This window comes from Perognathus longimembris, unplaced genomic scaffold (assembly GCF_023159225.1).
Source record: "Perognathus longimembris pacificus isolate PPM17 unplaced genomic scaffold, ASM2315922v1 HiC_scaffold_56, whole genome shotgun sequence".
NCBI lineage: Eukaryota > Metazoa > Chordata > Mammalia > Rodentia > Heteromyidae > Perognathus > Perognathus longimembris.
The window spans coordinates 83,053-90,609 of NW_025961044.1; the positions used below are offsets into that span (position 1 = coordinate 83,053).

At 68.1% G+C, this 7,557-nt stretch overlaps 1 long non-coding RNA gene across 1 annotated transcript; it reads left to right on the forward strand.

Moving 5' to 3' along the window:
* Positions 1-6,596: 6,596 nt before the first annotated feature.
* On the forward strand, positions 6,597-6,908 carry LOC125345390. The gene is made up of 3 exons (XR_007209726.1): positions 6,597-6,630; positions 6,724-6,771; positions 6,876-6,908. It is a non-coding gene; the product is annotated as an uncharacterized LOC125345390 (long non-coding RNA).
* Positions 6,909-7,557: the final 649 nt, after the last annotated feature.

Consider the following 7,557-nt stretch of genomic DNA (forward strand, 5'->3'; position numbering starts at 1 on the left):
AGTTCGAGGCCCTGAGTTCGAGGCCTGAGTTCGAGGCCCTGAGTCCGAGGCCTGAGTTCGAGGCCCAGGCCCTGAGTTTGAGGCCTGAGTTCGAGGCCCAGGCCCTGAGTTTGAGGCCTGAGTTCGAGGCCTGAGTTCGAGGCCCAGGCCCTGAGTTCGAGGCCCAGGCCCTGAGTTCGAGGCCCTGAGTTCGAGGCCTGAGTTCGAGGCCTGAGTTCGAGGCCCTGAGTCCGAGGCCCTGAGTCCGAGGCCCTGAGTTTGAGGCCTGAGTTCGAGGCCTGAGTTCGAGGCCTGAGTTCGAGGCCCAGGCTCTGAGTTCGAGGCCCAGGCTCTGAGTTCGAGGCCCAGGCCCTGAGTTCGAGGCCTGAGTTCGAGGCCTGAGTCCGAGGCCCTGAGTTCGAGGCCTGAGTCCGAGGCCCAGGCCCTGAGTTCGAGTCCCTGAGTTCGAGGTCCTGAGTCCCAGGCCCTGAGTCCCAGGCCCTGAGTTCGAGGCCTGAGTTCGAGGCCCTGAGTTCGAGGCCTGAGTTCGAGGCCTGAGTTCGAGGCCCAGGCCCTGAGTTCGAGGCCTGAGTTCGAGGCCCAGGCCCTGAGTTCGAGGCCCTGAGTTCGAGGCCTGAGTCCGAGGCCCCGGGTTCGAGTCCCGCCCCCGACGCCCCGGGCCCCGAGTTCGAGCCGCACAACCACGGAGTCAAAAAAATAGGCTTCATTTATTCATCTCTGCGGACGGACGGACGGACGGACGGGGGTCAGGGGTCAGGGGGGGGTCGGGCGGGGTCGACCCATGACCCCCGCGGGACGCGCGCACCCGGGCGTCCGGGCTCTGGGGCTCCTCTTTCCGGTCGCCGGGGTCAGAGGTCGGAGGTCATCCGGGGGGTCATCCTGGGGTCATCCGTGGCTCCCAGTGACCCTGCGGGACAGGAAGTCGTGTCATGGGGGGGGGGCGGGACTAGGGGTCGGGGTCGGGGGTCGCCCGGGTGGGGTCAGGGGTCAGCCTGGTGGGGTCAGGGGTCAGCCTGGTGGGGTCAGGGGTCACTGGTGGGGTCAGGAGTCACCCTGGTGGGGTCAAGGGTCACCCTGATGGGGTCAGGGGTCACTCTGGTGGGGTTCAGGTCAGTCTGGGGGGTCGGGGGTCGCGGTCCCCACCGCCCTGCCTCAGTTTACCCCCAGGAGGACCGTGCACAGCACCCCGGGAGCACCGTGCACAGCACCCAAGCCCCGTATTCTCGCATTTTCCCGGGGTTTCCAGGGTCAGGGGGGTCAGGGGTCATTGCACCCACCGCCCTGCCTCAGTTTACCCCCAGGAGGACCGTGCACAGCACCCCGGGAGCACCGTGCACAGCACCCAAGCCCCATTTTCTCCCATTTTCCCGGGGTTTTCGGGGTTTTTGGGGTCGGGGGTCGCGGTACTCACCGCCCTGCCTCAGTTTACCCCCAGGAGGACCATGCACAGCACCCCGGGAGCACCGTGCACAGCACCCAAGCCGCATTTTCTCCCATTTTTCCGGGGTTTCCGGGGTCGTGGGGGTCGGGGGTCATTGCACCCTCTGCCCTGCCTCAGTTTACCCCCAGGAGGACCGTGCACAGCACCCGGGAGCACCGTGCACAGCACCCAAGCCGCATTTTCTCCCATTTTCCCGGGTTTTTCGGGGTTTTCGGGGTCGGGGGTCGCGGTACTCACCCCCCCCCCGCGTGCCTCAGTTTCCCCCCGCCCCGCGTCAGAGGCCGTGGTCGCAGTCCACGTCGCGGCAGATGTACCAGAGGATGACGTAGAGGATGAGGAGGATGGCGAAGATGAAGAGGGCGACCAGCAGGGCCTTGCTCACGGGCGAGATCAGGGCCTGCATGGCCGGGGTGGGGTGGGGGGGGGCGGGGGGCAGGAGGGGCGACACGGGGACCGCCCCGGGGGTCCCCGCGAAGCCCCGGACGCCGCCACCTCGCCCCGGGGTCCCCCAGAATGCACCGGGAAACCCGCACGGCTGCCGCAACATCTGGGAGGGGGGGCCGGGGGGGGCGCGGGGGATGCTGGGAGCCGGGGGGGGGGGAGGGAGCGGGGTGCACCCGGGAAGCCGGGTGCAAGGGGCGTGCAACCCCGGTGCAATTGGCTTGCAATGCCGGGACAATTAGCATGCAACCGGGGCAATTAGGTGCAACGTGGGGCAATTAGATTGCAACCCGGGGGCAACTGCGACGGGGTCCGGGGGCGTCTGGGGGGCAAGGGGAGGGTCCCCGGGGTGCATCGGGTGGGGTTCGGGGGTGCAGGGCCGGGGCAGTTAGCGTGCAAGGCCGGGGCAATGCCGCGCGCATTGGGTTGCATTGGGGATGGGGGGTTTGATTGACGTGGGGGGCGTGGCCAGGGCCTGCCAGGCCTTGATTGACGCGGGGGGCGTGGCCAGGGCCTAGCGGGCGCCTCCTAGGCCTTGAATGACGCTGCGTGCGTGGCGTGCGTCACCTGGGGGGCGTGGCCTGGGCCTAGCAGGCGCCGACGAAGCCTTGATTGACGCGGGGGGCGTGGCCAGGGCCTAGCGAGCGCCTCCTAGGCCTTGAATGACGCCGCGTGCGTGGCGTGCGTCACCGAGGGGCGTGGCCAGGGACTCAGGACGCCTCCTAGGACTTGATTGACGTGGTGGGCGTGGCCAGGGCCTAGAGGGCGCCTCGGAGCCCTTGATTGACGCGGGGGGCGTGGCCAGGGCCTAGCGGGCCCCTCCTAGGCCTTGAATGACACGGTGGGCGTGGCCAGGGCCTAGCGGGCGCCGACGAAGCCTTGAATGACGCCGCGTGCGTGGCGTGCGTCGCTTGGGGGCGTGGCCAGGGCCTCCGGACGCCTACTAGGCCTTGATTGACGCGGGGGGCGTGGCCAAGGCCTAGCGGGCGCCTCCTAGGCCTTGAATGACGCCGCGTGCGTGGCGTGCGTCGCTTGGGGGCGTGGCCTGGGCCTAGCAGGCGCCTCCTAGGCCTTGAATGACGCCGCGTGCGTGGCGTGCGTCGCTTGGGGGCGTGGCCAAGGCCTAGCAGGCGCCTCCTAGGCCTTGAATGACGCCGCGTGCGTGGCGTGCGTCGCTTGGGGGAGTGGCCTGGGCCTAGCAGGCGCCTCCTAGGCCTTGATTGACGCGGGGGGCGTGGCCCGGCGGACGGTGGGCGTGGCCAGGGCCTCGCAGGCCCCGCGGCGCCCGTTCCCGACGCGGTGGGCGTGGCCCGGCGGACGGTGGGCGTGGCTTAGGCCCCCCCGCGGGCGCCGCCCAGGCCCGGCTCCGCCCCCCCCGGCCCCCTCCAGTTCCCCGGATGATGGAGTCGCGGCTGCCGCTGCTGCTGCTGCTGGCGACGGCGGGCGGCCTGCTGGGCGCGGCGGGCGCGCAGGGTGAGCGCGGGGCACGCTGGGAGACGCCCTCTGACCCCCCCCGACACCCCCCGACCCCCCCGACCCCCCCCATCCCCCCGTGACCCCCCCCGAGACCCCACCCGGACCCCGCATTCCGATCCCGCCCTGACATCCGGGAATCCCCCGCGCGCCCCGCGCTGTCAATCAACCCCGCGAGGGGCGGGGCCGGGCCCGCGGGGCCTCAGGGCCTCAGGCCGCGCAGGGGGGAGGGGGCGGCTGTCAATCACCCGGGAGGGGCGGGGCCGGCCGGGGTGGGTTTGTTGTTTTCCCCCCTAGCAACCGGGGCCCCTAGCAACCGGCATCCTCCCTAGCAACCGGCATCCTCCCTAGCAACGGGCCTCCCTAGCAAACAAGGCCCCTAGCAACCTCAGTCCCTAGCAACCAGGGCCCCTAGCAACCTCAGTTCCTAGCAACCGGGGCCCCTAGCAACCGGCATCCTCCCTAGCAACCGGCATCCTCCCTAGCAACCGGGGCCCCTAGCAACCGGCATCCTCCCTAGCAACCGGGGCCCCTAGCAACTGGCATCCTCCCTAGCAACGGGCCTCCCTAGCAAACAAGGCCCCTAGCAACCTCAGTCCCTAGCAACCGGGTCCCCTAGCAACCGGGGCCCCTAACAACCAGGGCCCCTAGCAACCAGGGCCCGCTAGCAACCTCAGTCCCTAGCAACCGGGTCCCCTAGCAACCGGCATCCTCCCTAGCAACGGGCCTACCTAGCAACTGAGGCCTCTAGCAACCAGGGCCCCTAGCAACCAGCATCCCTAGCAACAGGGACACGTAGCAACCAGCATCCCTAGCAACCGGGGCCCCCTAGCAACCAGCATCCCTAGCAACAGGGACACCTAGCAACCGGCATCCCTAGCAACCAGGGATCCTAATAACTGAGGCCCCTAGCAACTGGGGACCCTAGCAAACAGGGCCCCTAGCAACCAGGGTCCCTAGCAAAGGGCATCCTTAGCAACCGGCATCTTCCCTAGCAACCAGCGCCCCTAGCAACCGGCAACCCTAGCAAGCAGGGACGTTAGCAACCAAGGCCCCTAGCACCCGAGGCCTCTACCAACCAGAGTCCCTAGCAACCAGAGTCCCTAGCAACCAGGGCCCCTAGCAACCGGGGCTCCTAATAACTGAGGCCCCTAGCAACTGGGGACCCTAGCAACCAGGGTCCCTAGCGAAGGGCATCCTTAGCAACCGGCAACCCTAGCAAGCAGGGACGTTAGCAACCAAGGCCCCTAGCTCCTGAGGCCTCTAGCAACCTGAGTCCCTAGCAACCAGAGTCCCTAGCAACCAGGGCCCCTAGCAACCGGGGCTCCTAATAACTGAGGCCCCTAGCAACTGGGGACCCTGGAATCCTGGGCCCCTAGCAACCGGGGCCCTTAGCAGTAGGCATCCCTAGCAACCGAGGCCTCTAGCAACCAGCGCCCCTAGCAACCAATGACCCTAGCAACCAGAGTCCCTAGCAACCAGGGGGCCTAGCAAACAGCATCCTCCCTAGCAACCAAGGCCCCTAGCAACTGAGGCCCCTAGCAACCAAAGAACCTAGCAACAAAGGCCCCTAGCAACCAGGGCCCATAGCAAACAGGGCCCCTAGCAACCAGTTCCCTAGAAACCAGGCCCCTAGCACCCGAGGCCCCTAGCAACCAAGGCCCCTAGCACCCGAGGCCCCTAGCAACCAAGGTCCATAGCAACCAAGGCCCCTAGAACCCGGGGCCCCTAGCAACTGAGTCCCCTAGCATCCAGAGTCCCTAGCAACCAGAGTCCCTAGCAACCAGGGTCCCTAGCAACTGGGGCTCCTAACAACCAAGACCTCTAGCAATCGTCATCCCTAGCAATGAGGGACGTTAGCAACCACGGACCCTAAAACCACTATCAGCATCCAAGGCCCCTGGCACCCAGGGTCCATAGCAAACAGGATCCCTAGCAACTAGGGCCCTAGCAACCAAGGACCCTAGCAACCGAAGCCCCTAGCAACCAGGGTCCTAGGCAACAAAGGTCCCTAGCAACAACGGCTTCTAGTAACCAAGGCCCCTAGCAACCACTGTCCCTAGCAACCATGGCCCCTAGCAGCCAGGGTCTCTAGCAACCAGGATCCCTAGCGACCGGCGCCCCTAGCAACCATGGCCCCTAGCAAACAAGGCCCCTAGCAACCGGCATCCTTAGCGACCAGGGCCCGAGCAACGAGTCCCCCTAGCAACCAGCATCCCTAGCGAACAGGGCCCTAGCAACCAAGGCCCCTAGCAACTGGAACCCTAGCAACCGGGCCCCTAGCAACCAGCATCCCTAGCGACCAAGGCCCCTAGCAACGAGTCCCCCTAGCAACCAGCATCCCTAGCAAACAGGGCCCTAGCAACCAAGGCCCCTAGCAACTGGAACCCTAGCAACCGGGCCCCTAGCAACCAGCATCCCTAGCGACCAAGGCCCCTAGCAACGAGTCCCCCTAGCAACCAGCATCCCTAGCGACCAGGGCCCTAGCAACGAGTCCCCCTAGCAACCAGCATCCCTAGCGACCAAGGCCCCTAGCAACGACTCCCCCTAGCAACCAGCATCCCTAGCGACCAAGGCCCTTAGCAACCCCGGGTCCCAACTCCTCTCCTCTCCTCCCTCCCCTGCCGTCCCCAGAGGGAAGGTTCCGGAAGCCCACGGCCGCCCCCAAGAGGCCCGGCGCCGGTGAGTGCGTGGAACGGAGGGGGGGACGTGGGGGGTGGGGGGGGTCACCCCGACATGGTGACGTCTCGGTGACCCCCTCGTCTCTCCCCCGTCCCCCCCTCCCCGTGGCCCCCCCCCCCCCGCTCCGCAGGAGACGACTTTGACCTCTCGGACGCCCTGGACGGAGGCGGCGACGGCGGCGGGGGCGGCGGTGGGGGCGGGGGCGGGGGCGGCGGTGGGGGCGGGGACGGCTTCAACCTGGAGGACGCGCTGGGCGGAGGCGGCGGTGAGTCCCCCCCTCCCCCCGGGCCGGGGTGCTGGGTGCTGAGTCCTCCTCCTTGGTTGGGTGCTGGGTGCTGAGTCCTCCTTGGTTGGGTGCTGGGTGCTGAGTCCTCCTCGGATGGGTGCTGGGTGCTGAGTCCTCCTCGGTTGGGTGCTGAGTCCTCCTTGGTTGGGTGCTGGGTGCTGAGTCCCCCCCGGGCCGGGGTGGGTGCTGGGTGCTCAGTCCTCCTCGTGGGTTGGGAGTACTCAGCACAGCACCCCCCACCTCCCCACAGACGACCCCGCCCCGCGGCGCCCGACCCCGCCCCGCCCCGCCAAACCCGGCCGCGCAGGTGAGGTGGAGGGGGGAGGGGAGGGGGGAGTACCGAGCACCCCAGCACCCGCGCCGTGACCTCCGCCCTTTCCCCCCCAACCCCCCCACCCAGGCGGCTTCTCCGACCAGGACCTGGCGGACGGGGTGCCGGGGCGAGCAGGTGCGTGCGCCGTGCCTCAGTTTACCCCTGGGGGGGACCCGGATGGGAGGGGGCGGGGCCTGAGAGTCCCGGATGTCGACGCCCCCCGCTCCCCTCCCCCGTAGGTGGCGATGGGACCGGAAGTGGAGGAGGAGGAGGGGCTGGGAACCAGGAAGAGGACGGTGAGTGACGGTGCGGGGCGCCGCCCCCTCGCGCATGCGCATTGCGGGGGTGGGCGGAGCCAGGAACCGGGCCCGGTGCATGATGGGGGACAGGACGGCATGACGCACTGTGCGCGTGTGCCCCGCATAGGGGGCTCTGGGGCCTGGGCAAGGGCGACTTCCGGTTTCCAGGCCCCGCCCCCTCGCGCATGCGCGATGGGGGGGTGGGCGGAATCAGGAAACAAGCCTGGTGCATGCTGGGGAACGTGACGGCATGGCGCACTGTGCGTGTGCTGGGTGCATGGGAGGCTCCTGGGCCTGGGGAAGCGCTACTTCCGGTTTCCTGGCCCCGCCCCCTCGCGCATGCGTGTTGGGAAAGTGGGCGGAGTCAGGATCTAGGCTTGGTGCATGCTGGGGGACATGACGGCATGACGCACTGCGCGTTCCTGCCATGTGTGAGGGGTCAGGGGGTCAAGGGAAGCGCAACTTCCGGTTTCCAGGCCCCGCCCCCTCGCGCATGCGCTTTAGGAAGGTGGGCGGAGTCAGGATCCGGCCCCGGTGCATGCTGGGGGACGTGACGGCATGACGCACTACGCGTTCCTGCCATGTGTGAGGGGTCAGGGGGTCAAGGGAAGCGCAACTTCCG